The sequence below is a fragment of the Ceratotherium simum genome, chromosome 15 (assembly GCF_057802395.1).
Source record: "Ceratotherium simum simum isolate JZ-2026a chromosome 15, ASM5780239v1, whole genome shotgun sequence".
In the NCBI taxonomy this organism is placed as follows: domain Eukaryota; kingdom Metazoa; phylum Chordata; class Mammalia; order Perissodactyla; family Rhinocerotidae; genus Ceratotherium; species Ceratotherium simum.
The window spans coordinates 10764543-10780938 of NC_141914.1; the positions used below are offsets into that span (position 1 = coordinate 10764543).

A 16396-nucleotide genomic window follows, 5' to 3' on the forward strand; every position below is an offset into this window, starting at 1 on the left:
GCCGCCTCAGCTGTGTCCAGGAATGGCCTCCCAACAGCGTGTTACTTCTCCGATCCCTTTGGTGGGGATATGAATATGCTTCAGAAAAGTAAAATAAATACTGAAAAGAAAGCTCTCGGATAGCCGCGGCTGCCACGGATGCCGTACATGTGAAATTTTCTCCTAGGACTGGACATGGAAAATTTGCCTCCCCTGGGACGTGGCCGAGACTGCTAGCGGGCTGAGAACGTGTGTGTGACTTACATACTCAGAGATTTCTTATTTTGTCTTCATTATTTTCTCCCACCCCACCACCACCCCCCTTCCACACACACACTTCGCAGTACCCTAACTTGTTCGATCTCGTCCATATTTGCCTTTTGGGAAGAAGGCCAGAGACAGAGGGACGAAGGTGAGTGGGGGGAGGGAGGGGAAGAGGGAGAATCGTCTTCCACACCGGACTTGAAGCGGGAAGACGCCCCGGCGGAGGGTCTTCAGGACGACAACGGGAAAGTCCCACGACACGCTCACGGCGCTAGTGCTGGCGCCCCCAATCTGCCGGTGGCGGCAGGAGATCCGGGATCCAGTTGGTCCCCTCCGAGGGTCCCGCCTGCCCCCGGTGGGGGTCGGGCCCTCCAGGGTCGCCGCGAGTGTGGGAGAGGAGGGAGGCGCCCCTGGCTCCGTTCTCCCTCCCAGCTCGCCGGGGCCACGGCCCCGCCAAGTCCCCGCTCCCGGGCGGCCGCAGGTGCCGAGTGGCCCGTCCCCGGCGGGAGTGAAACGCGTGCTGGCCGCCCCCTCCCCGCCTGCGGCTCCAGGAGGGGCTCCGGGATGGCCGCGGGCCCGGCGCGCGGGGGCGGCGGCTCCCGGGCGCAGGCGGAAGGCGCGGCACGGCCACGGCCACGGCCGCCGCCGGGGCGCAGGCGGAAGCGCGGGCTCCGGAGGGGAGGGGCGGCCGCGCCCGGCGAGGCCCAGGGCTCCCGGCCCCGGCGGCGCCCGTCGGAGCGGAGCCGAGCCCCGGCGGCCGCGGCGCGCCCAGGCACGGATGGCCGCTGGTCAGGTTCGGCCGCGTCCCCGCGCCTGGTGGGGCGAGGCCGTGCCCACGCGTGTCTGCCCGGCGGGGCGTCTGCCACTCGCACACTCGGCGCCCCTCCGGCCGCGCAGGCCCGGCTCTGGGGCTGGCCGCTCCTGCGTCTGCCACCTCCAGGACCCAGGCGCCAACCCCAGCCTCCCGGCCAGCCGGGACTTCCCGGATGGGGCCATGCTTTCCTTCCAGGACAACCAGGGCTCCTCCCCTCCCGGCGATCTTTCTAGGAGGCCACCTCCAGAGATTCCGAGGCGATTTCCTCCCTGCCCCTACCGAACGGGTAACGCCTCTCACTGAAAACACCGGGGGAAATCACAAGCTGAGTATCTGGCGAGGGACCACCACCGCCACCGAAAAAACACACGGTTCAGCGTGCGCGGACTGCTTGGATCGGTGGGTTAATGGGGGTAGAAGTTCGCTCTCTGTTTTTGATAGCCCTGATTTTCAAGCTTTTTAAAAGTTACGTTGTCCTGTTTTCTGCTCGGTCAACAACACGGAAAATGGAATATTGCTTTTTTTGTGATTCAAAATCAGTTGTCATGACAGTGACTTGGAGAATTTCCCGGCATCTTGTGCGATAAAATGGAGATGCACACCTGGGTGAGAGTGTATTATATTGTATTGTATTATATAGTGGCCGGCTGGATCGGGGCAGCGGAGTCCCTGAGACTCATTCTCTGCCTCTCTAAGCTCACCCACCTAGTGGGACTTCTGTCATTTAATTATTTTTTAATTATCCTGAGGCTCTCAGTCTACGAGTAAGCATAGGGCAAAGATTGAGCACAGCACTTAAACAGCTCCTTCAAACCGTCTTTACCTTTCTTGGGGAAGTAATTCTTGGTCTAATAAAGAATTTCAGATCTGAAGGCAAAAAAAAAAGTTGCTAAAAAAAACAGTTATACTTCTGTTATTTATTCAACAGATATTTATGGAGCACCTGTCCCCCCTCCCCCACACACACACGATACATACATACATGCTGTGGGCTATACAAATGATGATATATGACATCTGTTGAATGCTTAGCATGAGACAGGCGATATACTTGTTTTAAAAGCATTATATCATTTTACCCTTCCAGGGTCCATATGAAGTAGATATTGTTATCCCTCCTTTTCAGGTGAGAAAAATGAGATATTGCAGACCTGAAATAACTTGCTCAAGGTCACCCAGTTAGTAAGTGGCATAGCAGGGGCTTAAACCCGGACAGTCTGATACAGAGTCCACAGGCTCAACCACGACACTGTAAACTCCAGGCAGATCTGGGGAGCTGCATATTTCAGAACCACTTCAGGTGAATGTAATGCAAAGCAGAACTTGAGAAGCGTTAATGTAATCACACTCCCTCATCTTCCTGATCAGAAAGCACACCCAAAGAAGTGATTTGTCCAAAGACGCGCAGTTCATTGCAGAATGAGATCCAGAGAGCCAGCTACCTCCTGGTTCCTTGTGGAAAGTCCTTTCTACCATCCAAACCACATCGGCTCAGTCCAGGAGAAGTCAAAGAATGTAAATAATTCAGCAATTATAATAAACGTACAGTCAAATCTTGATTATCCTTAGCTTCCTCTTCTAATTGCTTGCCTTCTGGATATTTGACTGTTGTAGTTTCTCTCCCAAAGGGAGAGAGAAGCCGAGTGAAACCCAATTATTTTATTTCTGCTAATGTTAACTGGTAAGAACACAAATATTAAAAAGAAAAAAGGGGGAAAAAAAGCCAGAGAGGTTTTATGGCAGAAAAGGCTAGAACAAGTGCCTAAAATAAGACCTGCCAGTGATCCCTGGGTTTTGGTTTCCATGCTACCCATAACTGCCATTGCTGTAGTGAAGGCTTACAGTGGACGAGCAGCAAAATGGACGGCCCATCTGAGGAAACTATTTCTCCACTACTCCTCTTCCCATGCACCCATGCCTGCCCCACTGTTGATATTTGAGAAGTAGGGAAAAGGAGAAGGAAATAAATGAAGAGAGTATAATGAATTATTCTAGAACAATTTCTACTTTTGTTTTTGAGAGTGAAAGAGTTAGTACAAAAAAGAAATAACTAGGCCACTTTTCCTCCATCCTCAGCCTCAAGCACTGAGCATGGATAGTCATACACTGTCATTAAGCAAATAGACTTAGCTTGCTTATAACATCTCAACTTCTATTTCTTTTTTTTTTTTTTAATATTTTTCTTTTTAACCTACTCTCGAATCACAGAGATGTTGAGAGGCTGTGTGAGAACCCTGGGGACCGCTGCCTTTTCTCAACAACTGACCAGATCGTTTGCTTATACAAAATCATTTACTGATTCCTCATCAACTCTAGGGAATAAAATTGGACTTGTGAACAAGGCAACCAAAATATTACATGATATAGCCCCTGATTACTTCTCCCTGCCCACAACTCGGCGTCTCATTGAAACTTTGAGCAACACGGAACTAGCTGTAGTCCTCTGAACACACAGCGCTGGCTGCTGCCTTTGTGATCTTGCGTCATGCCCATCCTCTCCCTGGAATTCCGTGCCCCCTTGTCCTCTTGGTAAATGCCTATTTATTGCCCAAACTCTGCTCAGACAGCGCCACACCTGTGAATTCTTTCCTGCTCCTCTGCTGCATCCCCTAAAAGCAATAATCCCTTGCTCACATAGAAGGCCACTTCTGTTCCTTATATATTCTCTATTCTGGCTCTTAGTCTGTGCAATGATTTTTTTCCATATCCCTTTCCTTCTGTTAGACTGGAGTTCCTTGGGAATCTGTCTATATAAACTTTTTTTAGTGTATCTGAAAAGTTAGGGAACATAGGATTAACTTATCTTTAAGTAGAATATTATTTACATTTTGAAATAATATGCTTAGTAGGTTTAAAGCAATAGGTCCATTAGTTATGTAGTACAGAATGTCCAAAAAGTCTGGAAACAGAGAAATACATAGTGTATTTATTATACTTTTTTTCAGATTACTCCATCACTTTAAATGTAGAGGTGCTTAGCCTAAAAAGTTTTCTGGAGGTTGAAGAATAACATACTGAGCATATTATGTGAGAATGTAACTAAAATAGTGTTTAAATATAAGTATACCCTGTTTCCTGAATTCCAGAGCCCTTGTAGTCCCAGCACCTAACACCGTGTCCAGTGCCTGAGGGATCATAAGTGTCTGTTGAATTGTTCTAAACTGAACGGAGCAACGAGCATAAACATCCACTGGTCCAGGGGCTTCCAGTTCTAGCTCACCACTGGTCCAGCCTCTGTCTGTCATTTTGGTGAGCTCTCACCAGCTTCAGTTCCTTTGTCAGTCACACTCCTCTATTTGCTCTGTTTCAGTTAGAATTAATGCTTTTGCCTAAATTATAATTACATACACGCTTTTGACATTTATTAGGGGAGGGAGTCCCCAGACTTTCCCCACTGATGACAATACAAGTTATTGAGGGGTAGAGACAATTAATGGAGCAATAGAACAGATAAGGCCTCCAAACTGGTGCGTGGGTCATTCATTCATTTATTCAACAAATATTTCTCCACCACCCACTACATGTCAGCCTCTGGCCAGGCAATGGCCTCCCAGACCTGCAGAGGAGCCGTGTTCTATCCCGCATCTCTGGTTGTACTTGTGGCAGAATTTCCTGTTGCTGGAAGCTTACAAGCGGGCAAGTACTTTCTATACCTTCCGAGACCATGAGAGTATGCCAAAACCAGCCACTTGAAGTAAGAGCTTTGCGTGGATAAATTTTCCATGTCAGATTAACACATTTTACTTTAGTGAATAAGGAACTTGTGTATATTTATGCACAATTCAAGAAATAATTGATAGATATTTAATAGCACCTGTGCAGCACAAATATATGTATACCTATAGTCCACATCCGTGAAAAATGGTCTGTCATTAACAAACTGATCTCATATGATGAGAGATCTGCTTCTCTAGAAGGGTTCACCTAGCATTTAATATAATAATACTGTAACTGTCTTATATGTTTATTTATTTAGATATATTAGCAATGTTCATATACTCACTTCAGGTAATTAATGAGGAAGAAAGCCTGTGATATAGTAGGTACAGTTGAATATACTTAACATCGTTAAACTATACCTTGTACATCACTAGGGAGGCGATTCTAGAACTTTAGATTCTTCAGTCCTGAGGAAAATAATGTGAAATATAGTAAGAGATGAAGAATTAATAAAGTCTGTATTTCTGAGGAATGATTATATTCTCTAACAAAAATCATTTTGGGAACTCTTGTCTCAAGAAACATTTCTTAGATTACAGATTTGAGAAATAGAGCACAAGTGTTGATGCCCCCAGTAAGGGGCATTTTTAGAAGTTCAGTTTTTATGTTTTTTTCATCAGTGACACTCAGGTCATGTCTCAACTGGCAAAGCAACCAAAAATATCCAGTCAGTTATCTGAGTAATTTAAGCCCCCAGATAAACTGTCTTTCTTTGAATCACCTCAGCAGTGTCATCCTTACAATCATATTCACTTAGCATAGGAAAGGCAACACAATAGATTGGAAGTATCTGGAGCCAGACGATTTGGATTCAAATCCTGACTCCCCATTTATCAGCTCGGTGACCTCGGCTGTGCTGAGCTCTTTCCAGTTTTGGTTAACTGCTTGCTGAAACAGGTGCATGCCAACTGCCCTGTCTACCGCTAGGGAGGCGTTGTGAGGATCAGATAAGGTCCTGGATGTGAAACCTGCACCTGGACCTGCAGAGCAGTTCTAATATGTGCTTCTGATGTCAGTCATACAATTATCAATCAAAAGAAATATCCCACTACTGGGTATTTACCCAAAGAACTTGAAATCAACAATACAAGGAGACTTATGCACCCCTAAGTTCATCGCAGCATTATTCACAATAGTCAAGACATGGAAGCAACCCAAGCGCCCATCAACAGATGAATGGATAAAGAAGTTGTGGTATATATATATATACAATGGAATACTACTCAGCCATAAAAAGAGACAAAATCGTCCCATTTGCAACAACATGGATGGACCTTGAGGGTATTGTGTTAAGTGAAATGAGCCAGACAGAGAAAGACAAACACAGCATGATTTCACTCATATGTGAAAGATAAACAAACACATGGATAAAGAGAACAGATTAGTGGTTACCAGAGAGGAAGGGGGTTGGGGGATGGGTGAAAGGGGTAAAGGGGCACATACGTATGGTGACAGATAAAAATTAGACTATTGGTGGTGAGCACGATGCAGTCTATATAGAAACTGATAAATAATAATGTATACCTGCAATTACACAATGTTATAAACCATTATAACCTCAATAAAATAGTAAAAAAAAAAAAAAAAAGAAAGAAATATTCCTTGAAATGAATTAAAGAAATATCCAAATTGTTTCTTGGAATCACTCACAGAATAGAATTCTCTAAATTAGATACCCCAAAACCACTTTCTCAAATATTTGTCCATTTGGTGTTTTTTTGTATTTGATCAGTAAAGTAAGTTCTGATCCTACTGTAGCTACCAAACATTTTCTACTCTGACTCCTAAATCAGTGAAGAGAGCATCAATGCAGTGACAAAAAGTATCATTGACTTCTCTTGTCATTTTACATAATTTATTTTACTGTAAGTTCATTGGATTCATTATTAGCATCTATGCTGACAGCCTTGAACAAACATTTATAAATTCTGTAGCCATTTATCCAAACATTTGTGAGTTTATATGCAAGGCAGATGAGAAAACTGAGGATCAAATAAGTTCTTTTCTATTGTAGATCCTCACACTTTATTATGAAACCACTCTTCCTAAGCAAAAAGATGCTATGAATTCATAATTCTAAACTAGCACTGTTCAAATGGGAAGTGAGATGAAAATGTATTAATAAAAATAGCTGTATAATAATTAAGCAACAAGAGGCATCATGATTCAAAACAACACCCATTTCTTCCAATTAAGCTTTCTTAGATAAGACATGTCTGCTTCATTTCCCACTTCTACCTTCCCCTACCAGTTTGGTGATTAATGATTAAAATGTATATCCTTTTCATAATAATTGCATTAACACCCCCCACCCCATTTCCTAACTACTGGTAAAAAGAGAGGAAAGATTATTGCAAAATGAAAATACAAAAAAAGCCTAACTCAAAACATTTTTTTGTTTATTTTGGGTAAGGAGAGGGAAATTTTGAACATCTCTGCCCTAAATAAATTACATAAGAATTGTATGTAAAATTAAGTTCCTTACATCTTTATATCCTATGTGGTTACAACCATGCTGAGCGACTTACTGAATTGAGCTCTTTTCTAACAGGTAAGGAGACCAAGTATGAGGTGACTCTGGGTATCTCTGCAGCAGGGAGGGCAGTGATTGGCAGCTCCCATCTCTTCGCAAATAAGAAGTGATGTTCTCTGGAGGTTTCCCTGGAAAGGCCAAGAAGTGAGTAATGTTCAGACGCAGGGTTACAAAGATGTCCAGGGGATTATAATATGAGTATCTGTTTGTGTGTGGGCATGCTAAAGAGACTCCTCAGAGGCTAACGTTCAAAAACACTAGAAAACACCCACTAGTATTATTAATGCCTCTTCGGTTTTAATGATTGTATTTTCCTGATTAACTTGGTAAATTAAACTGTTCTTAAGTGAACAGAATAAAGATAGGTCCGTGTCTACACAAGAGTATTTAGATGACAGAAGAAGGGGTTTCATGATCCACTGTGCCAATGAGTGTATTTCCTGAGAACTAGTCTGAGTGTCACAAGAGAAGGAAAGGATGAGTTGGAAACCCTTGCGGCATCTCCATGGCTCCCGGTCATTTGTAACTGTCTTCTATTTCCAATCTTCCCTAAAGAACAGGGGGCCTGATTTCTTGCTTTTCCTGAGTTCAATTTTCAATGTTATTTGAGAGAGACAGGTTTGCCAGCAAGAGCTCTATAGCCACATGTTATAGTGAATTCAGCGGTGTGACCAAAGCCTGGTGTAGACTGACTTGACTACGTGACTGGCTTGGAGCACTGTACCCCTGGCCTCAGTGCTTTAGACTTCTCTCTGGCCCTAAGGTGTCAATCTGTACAATGTATCTTTTAGTATATACACTTCCACAGAATTTGCAAAATCGTCATTTTACTCATTCTATATGAAAGTTCCAGAACAGGGCTGTGAAAAACCAGTTGCTCTGTTTTTGGAGACTTTTCCTATAGTCTGTTAATTAATAGTGAGTACAATTTAATAGTGGTAAATTTTTTGAGAAATTAAAATATCAGTAAATAATATTTGACATTTTTTTCTAATTATGAATTCATGTAACAATTAATTCCTGAGTACCCATGCTGTACCAGGCACTCTTCTAGGTCCTGGGGGTACAGCAAGTACTAAGGGCAGAATTGTGTCCCCCCTCAAATTCATATGTTGAAGCCCCAACCCCCAGTGTGATAGTATTTGGAGGTGGGGCCTTTGGAAAGTAATTAGGATTAGATGAGGTCATGAGGGGGACCCTCATGATGGGATTAGTGCCCTTACAAGAAGAGACACCAGAGAGCTTGTTCTGTCTCTCTCTCTCTCTCTCCCCGTGGGCACAAAGAAGTCATATGAGCACACAGCAAGATGTAGCCGCCTACAAGCCAAGAGAAGAGGCCTCAGAATGAAACTTACTTGCCAGCACCTTGATCTCAGACTTCCAGCCTCCAGAACAATGAGAAAGAAATTTATGTTGTTGAAGCCACCTAGTCTATAGTATTTTGTTATGGCAGCCTGAGCAGACAAAGACAGCAAGAAACAAAACTGACAAATAACATAGAAGTAAAATCTACGATGTGTCAGGTAGTTATAAGTGCTGTGGACAGAAATAAGGCTGGGGAGGGCAATGGGTGGGGGTTATAATTTGTGAAAGGAAGACTTCACTGAGAGGGTGACCGCTAGTTAATGCCCTGAAGGAGGTAAAGCACCAGCCGTGTGCAGCATGGGGAAGGAACAGGCCAGGGAGAGACAGGAAGTACCAAGGCTCTGAAGCAAGAGCGCGCCTAGTGGGGAGAGCAGGGAGGCGAGCGTGGCTGGAGTGGATGGGGGATGGGAGAGGAGGAGGAGATGGGGTGAGAGGTAATGAGTGGGTGGTGTGGACCCGAGCAGGACCTTGAGGCTGTGGTGAGGGCTTGGCCTTTATTCAAAGTGATCACAGAGGGTTCTCAGCAGGGACATGACCTGAGCTGTCTTCTGTTTTATAAGAAGCACTCTGTCTGCCGAGTTGAAAATAAGTGGAAAGGGCCAGGGTGGAAGCAGGGAAACAGCAGCTACTGCAGTGGCCGAGGGGAGATACGACGGTGGCGAGTGGCGGTGGTGGAGGTAGTGGAACATGGCATATGTTTTTTGAAGGTAGAGCCAATAGTATCTGCTGAGAGCTTGGATGTGGGGTGTGAAAGAAAGGAGTTAAAAAAATAAAAAACAATGCAGGACTTGGAGCCAAAGTGGCTGAAAGGTTGAGTTGTCATTGCCTGATATGGGGAAGACTGTATGAGGAGCAGGATTGGAGGGAAAAATCGGGATATTTTAAGTTCGAAATACCCCTATGTATTCCAGTAGAAATACTGGGTAGGCAACTGGATATACAAGTCTTGGGGTTCAGGAGAAATGTTTCGGTCTGAGCTGGAGATACAAATGTAGGAGTTCATTTAAAGCCCTGTAAATAAGTGCAAGGATGATATTCAAATATTTAACAACCAGTATGGTAATGGTACTAACCACTCAGAAGGTGCTGGAGTGCAGTTCTAAGCGCCAGGTGTTAACATGTTAGAAACTAGATCATGGGCAGGTGTGGGGTCCCAGAGAGAGGCTGCAGTGGGGGGTGGGGGAGAAGGCATTAGAGTTTGAGAGCAGCTCTCTACTAACGTGAATGGAAATATGTCAACATTTTATCAAGCAATATAGCATACCAGTGTTCAGCAGCTGGAAAACAGCCCTGAAGGAGTCCAGAGAAGGAGAAGAACAAGAAGTCCGAGGACGCCCAGGGCAGCCCAGTATTTAGAGGTTGGGGTAAAGAGGACAGCAGAGGAGACTGAGATAGGAGAAACGCCAGGCAGGTGGTGTCCCAGAACAGGGACTCTGCGGTCTAGTTTGCCTGAGATGGTCCAAGATGGTATCGGTGTCAGGGTAATGAGTACTAGGGCCCATCTTTCACTCTCAAAAATGTCTTTATTCTGATGAAAAATTATGTGGTCTCCTTACAAAGAATCCAAGTGAAGAAAATAGTTTAACTGAAAGGAATGATCAACTATTTAAAATGCTGCTGTTCAGTGAATAAGAGGAGGACCGAGAAGTGGCTACTGGATTCAGTCTCACGGAGGCCACTGGGACCTCATCAGGAAAGCAGCTTTGGTGGCGCAGAAGGCATGATGACCAGAGGTCAAAGGAGAATAGGAAGAGAGTGACTAATAGCAGTAAATAGAGACAAATCTCGTAAGAAGTTTTGCTGTTGGAAAAAAAGGCAAAAAATTGATGAGGAGTGGGTGCTTAGAAGGGAAGGTGAGTCGAGACAGGGTTCAGGTAATGTGGTGGACTGAATGTATGTGCCCCCCCAAATCCATATGTTGAAGCCTAATCCCCAATGTGATAGTGGGGCCTTTAGGAGGTGATTAGGTCATGGGGGTGGCACCCTCATGAACGGGATTAGTGGCCTTATAAAAGAGACCCCAGAGAGCAAGAACTGCATTGTATAAGAATGAATATATTAACATTATGTATTAAACATTTTCTTTGACCTAGAAGTGCATATTTTTCTTCTGATTTTAAACATTTTCATGGGCCCCTAAAAGTCAGGTGGGCCCTAGGCAGTGTGCTTGCTGTGCCTCTAGATTCATGGCCGAGGATGTCTTTAAGCATGAAAAGGGGATGCGTTAGTGCACAACAGAGGGCTGGCCTGAGACAGAAGGCCTCGTTCATTGATAGGAACAGAATGAAGGCTGAGAACAGGGGTGCAGGTGGTGAGTAGATGCAGTGCTGGGAGTTTGTGCAGGGTGGGTATTTTGGGTTTTTTTCTTTTCCCTGATTATTTCTTTTTCTCAACGAAATCGTCAGCACAGTCATAAACTAAGAGTGAGGATGGTGGAGGAGGTATGGAGGTTTGATGAGACAGCCACCAAGGAGTGTGGGAGAGGGAATGGACTAGGGAAAATGTGGTAGGATTCAGGGGCAGCGCTGAAAGCCCCCCTGAGGTTAGGTGAGGAATTTTTTTTTTTTTTTAAAGATTTTATTTATTTTATTTCTTCCCCCCAAAGCCACAGTAGTTAGTTGTATGTCATAGCTGCACATTCTTCTAGTTGCTGTATGTGGGATGCGGCCTCAGCATGGCCGGAGAAGTGGTGCGTCGGTGTGCGCCCGGGATCCGAACCCGGGCTGCCAGCCGCAGAGCGCAAGCACTTAACCACCAAGCCATGGGGCCGGCCCCTAGGTGAGGAATTTAAAATGAGACCAGGCAGCATGAGTTGTGTGGTTTTTCTCCAGCCACATTCAGCTCTCCAGTGACAGCGGCAGAGTAGGAGGAGAGCTGGATTCAAGCAGGGATGGAGTTTACCAAGTGAGTATGACAAAGTGAGAAGTAGCCAGGCGGTTAACGTGTATGCAAAAGAGTGGTTATAATAATGGACATGGAACTCAAGCTGGATAAAGATGGAAGTGGATATGAAGGGACTGAAGACATCGAAGGTGGGATGCTTGATTGTAGATCCTCATGGGTCCAAAGAGTTGCAGTTAAAACTCGAGAGGAAGTGAATTGGAATGGTGGCCAATGATGGTGTGAGAACCGGATGCTTGAAATAGAGATGATGTAGGGATGTGCGATTCTTAATGAGGAAGCCTACGGGTAACACTTGATATTTGTTATGCAAATTTAAAATAATACTCCACAATCCCATAGACTCTCCAACTGTAACCACTGTTAAGAATTTCTCAAATGTATATCACGTATACATATATACATACAAAACACACCGTGCTTCAGAGTTGGTTTATTTGTTTTTTTACATAAATGGGATCATGCTATATTATTCCATTCCTTATGTTTTCACCTAACAATATATTCTAGAATTTTCATGATTATTTGCATAGATCTACCTCATTTCTTAATGGCTTCATTTGTTTTTTTAGTTAAATGAACTTCCAATTGAACCATATACTGGAATATTCTAGACCTGCTTCATGTTTATCATGGTGGATGGAAGGGGAAACTAATGAAGCTCAGGCTTCTGGATTCCTCACTTTCACAGACCCTTTCCAGGACCCTAGGCGGGGATCAGGAGCATGGCCATAGGTTTTTGTAAAATTTATAAGAGTAAGATATTTCAAACATGATTGGTTAAGAGCACAGTATCTTTCCAAATTTCCTCCATGGCACTTTCCCTGTTTTGGATGGTGTGAGCATTCAAATAAATATTCACTTCCAACTGAATTCACTTCTGAATAAATATGCATTTTCATACCTAATTTTGAATTCCTTTTCCTAAAGAAGGCCTCTATGATTGAGTCACCTTTAGGCTCTACAAAGCTTGGATCTGCCCCTACTGGTTTAGCAATTCTCCTTAACAGCCTATTTCCTCAGTGATGTCTAGGTCCCTGGCTACTTCCTGCTGCCCCAAACACGTGTTGCTGAACCACACAGCAAGAGTTCTCTGGCTCTCCCTGCCCCGCTCCTCTCACCTCTCCCCTCTGAAAGCCAATACTGAGGTGGCCAGAGGACTTTCACTCTCTTGGATCCTGTTATTGACCCTTGAACTGATTGGAGGTAATTATGAAAACATGCAAATAACTCTGATTGTCTCCAATACTCTGATTTGAAGTATTTATTTCTGACATTGTTGCCTTAATCTCTGTATCAAAGCAGATAATCATTAACTGAGAATTTTAGATAGACAAGATAATTTAGAGATTATCTAATCCTATCCTCTCATTTTAGAGCTTTGATTGCTGAGGGGCAAAATAGAAGGACCTATGACTGTTTATGATTCTACAGTGAAGGCTAATCATTTCTTAAGTAAGGCTGGGGCCTGTGTTAAGTGGGAGGTGAGAAGATCAAGTGAGGCAGGTCCCAGCTCAGAGACAGAACACTGCTCACCATACTCTTGTAAAATTCAAGCACGTGCTTCCTGGCTAACAGACACTAATGACTATAATAAATTAAGAAGGGTTTAGTTAGGCAATAAACAATTACAGCTGACAACAGGGTATAAACTTGTTGCCTTAATTAATGTATTGACCAATAGCTCTTTCTGAGTTAAGAACCCTGGTCTTAATTCAGCCATAATGTCTATGTTCTTTTTTTTTTTTTAATGTACCAGGACCAAACCATGTTCAATATTCAAATAATAGTTGCACAGAGCAAGGTATTAGAAAAACACAGAGACTCAAAATAAACCCAAGATTGGCCCCACTTTCCTTTAAGAGTGATGATACTTTGACTTACCTTACAGTATTATGAAGATTAACAAGATTATGCCTATAAGTATTCTAAGCTCTTTGGATTTAAAAACTGCAGTTGGCTGGCAGCGACATTTTCTTTATGTCTGGTCTGTGTGGTTCATTTGGTAATGAGATATGACTATAAAGTAAGGAGACTAATCTTGGACAAGCATACCCCATTAAGACTCATGCATCCAAACCTTTGTCCTGCCATGTGGTCACCATAGGAGACTCTGTACTTATTCTGATGAGGCTGCCATTGCTTAAAACATTTTTGAACTGCTCTTTAGGAACTGCTTTGGAGTCAGCTTATGAGACATAGGGGAAAAGCAGCCTCCTTATGATTTAGGGAAACTGTGGAAATACATAAAGGTCTTTAAAAACAACAACAACAATTCATTTGGCAGGTACCTCAGTAGCCTGCAGAGACAAAGTTCTATATGTCTAGCAAAGAGGCAATTGCATAAGAAGACATATGTCAGGTTAAAATTCCTATGGAGTTGTTATAAGGCTTATCAAAAGCATTTTTAAGCACATCTATGGGTGTGACATTCTCCTGGAAGATAGGAAAAGGAAGTTTTTGAAAATGAAAACTCAGACATATAGTGTTCAGTAATTTGACAGGTCATATGCTGGCCAATGATTTTAATAAGAGTTAACATCTGTGTAGTACATCATAATTATTTAAGCATTTTTAATGTACATTGGTTCATTTTATCTTCATAATCCTAAGATATTGCAAAGATAGACAGTATTATCATCTTCATTTTACATATGTAAAAATTCAAGCTGAAAAACTTAAGAGACAAGCCCAAGTTGACACAATTAATAAATGAGGCAACCCTCAAACCCACATCTTCTAACTTCTCACCCTGACTTTCAACATTATAACTAAGGTTTTCTAAAGTGTATTATGAAGAAATCTGGACCCCCGATACGGTCTTTATAGTGATTTTAAAATATACCTGCAAATTCTTTGACATTACTCCCTTCAAAATTTGGAAGCTTAAAAAAAAGGATGTAACCTAATTCACTCTCTTGAGAATGGGGTGGATTTAGTGACTCATTGGTAGATAGGAGGGTGTGTGACTTCTGAGACTAGGTGATAAAAGACATTACAGCCTTTTCCTTGCTCTCTTGTAGACTGTTCACTCTAGGGGAAACCAGCTGCCATGACATGAGGGTATTCCAGCAGCCCTGTGGAGAGGTCCATAGGTGAGGAACTGAGGCCTCCTGCCAACAACAGCCATGTGAGTGCACCATCTTTAAAGCAGATCTTTCAGGCCCAGTCAAGCCTTCATATGACTGCAGCCTCAGCCAACATCTTTATACTAAAGTCTGAGGAGAGACTCTGACCCAGAACCACATAGCTAAGCCACTTCCTGATTCCTGAGTCTCAGAAGCTGTATGAGATAATAAATGCTTGTTGCTTTAAGTCTGTAAGTTTTGGGTAATTTGTTATTCAGCAAAAGATAACTAATACAGTCCTCAAAAAAAGGGTTCTATGATCAATTAAGTTTGGGAAACCCTCTTAAACCCTCTTAAAGATTCATAATGTCTATTTGCTTACAAAGGTTCTTGAAAAGTCCTGCAGCAAACAAACCTGTTTTCACTTTTTTATAAAGCAGTTTCAAGTCCCCTTTAACAAAATATCCTTCACACCCCACAGAACTGGTTTGGGACACTTTGAACTGCAACAGTCTGGGTCACTAGCCATTTCAGTTAATTGTAAACTGCGACGTGAGAATTTAGACCAAATATCAAAAACCATGCTACAAATCTAGTATATTTTGGGCCTCTATTGGACATTCTACAAAGGAATGGCTTGGATTCTTTAAAAATGTCAATGTCATAAAAGACAAAAAAGTTTGGGGCACTGTTGTAGATTAAAGGAGACTAAAAAGACATGTCAACTAAGTGCAATCCTTGATTCTTCATTAGATTTTTGATCAGAAAAAAAGAAAATAGGTATAAAGGACATTGTTGAGACAATTTGAGGAATTTAAAATATGGACTGTATATTAATATTAAATTGTCCAAATATAAGAATTATACTGTGGTTGTGTAGGAAAATGTCCTTTTTCTTAGGTGATACATGCTAAAATTTGTAGGGCTAAAGGGTCAACATATCTATAACTGTCAAATGATTCAGAAAAAAAGTGGTGTGTGTGCGTAGAGGAAGAGTGAGGAGAAGAACAGGGCAAATGTGAAGAGAAAAATCTCAAGGCCTCTGTCTGGAAGCACAACTACACATTAAGATGTGGGGCAGGATATGAAGGCCCACATCTTGCTGGCCGACTTTCGGGGTCTCTGCTCAGAGGCAGCCCTGAAAAACTGATGAAGGAAGGGAAATGCTTGTTCTTGGCTCTTGCCATTACTGAATCCTCCTCAACCTTCCAGTTAGAACATAAATGTCTCTTCCTGACCATGCTATCTGAAAAGATTCTTCTCAGCTATTCTCTATCACAAAGCACTCCATAAATCTCATAACACCTTCTCAGTCTTTAAATTTCAAGTGTATTTATTTTATACATCTTTATTGCTTCTCTTGTCCCACTGGACAGTATGTTCCCTGAGGACATGAATAATGCCTCTTCCATTTACCACCTTCCTCCAGTGTCTTACCCAAAGCTTGGCCCATAATATGTACTCACTATATTTTTTAGAGTGAATTAATGTCCTTTTCACTCTTTCTTTTCTACTGCATGGTAATCCCAGGTTACTTCTCACATTCGTTAGGTGCCAAGTGCTTTTATGCTACACACACACACACACACACACACACACACACACACACCAGTGTCAGTGCTCCATACCATAAGATGATTACTTGTCTCCACAACCAGATTTTCCCTAGAGGTTAGCTAAGTGTCTGGCCTTAATAGATAAGAGTGCTGGTTGAATAGTTTCCCCCTGAAATTCATGTCCACCTGGACCTCA

General features: G+C 42.9%; 1 long non-coding RNA gene across 1 annotated transcript; it reads left to right on the plus strand.

Annotated features, from left to right (window-relative positions):
• Positions 1–1025: 1025 nt before the first annotated feature.
• Positions 1026–14859, plus strand: LOC147915119 (uncharacterized). The gene is made up of 3 exons (XR_015554379.1): positions 1026–1456; positions 7329–7454; positions 14600–14859. It is a non-coding gene; the product is annotated as an uncharacterized LOC147915119 (long non-coding RNA).
• The last annotated feature ends 1537 nt before the right edge of the window (positions 14860–16396 follow it).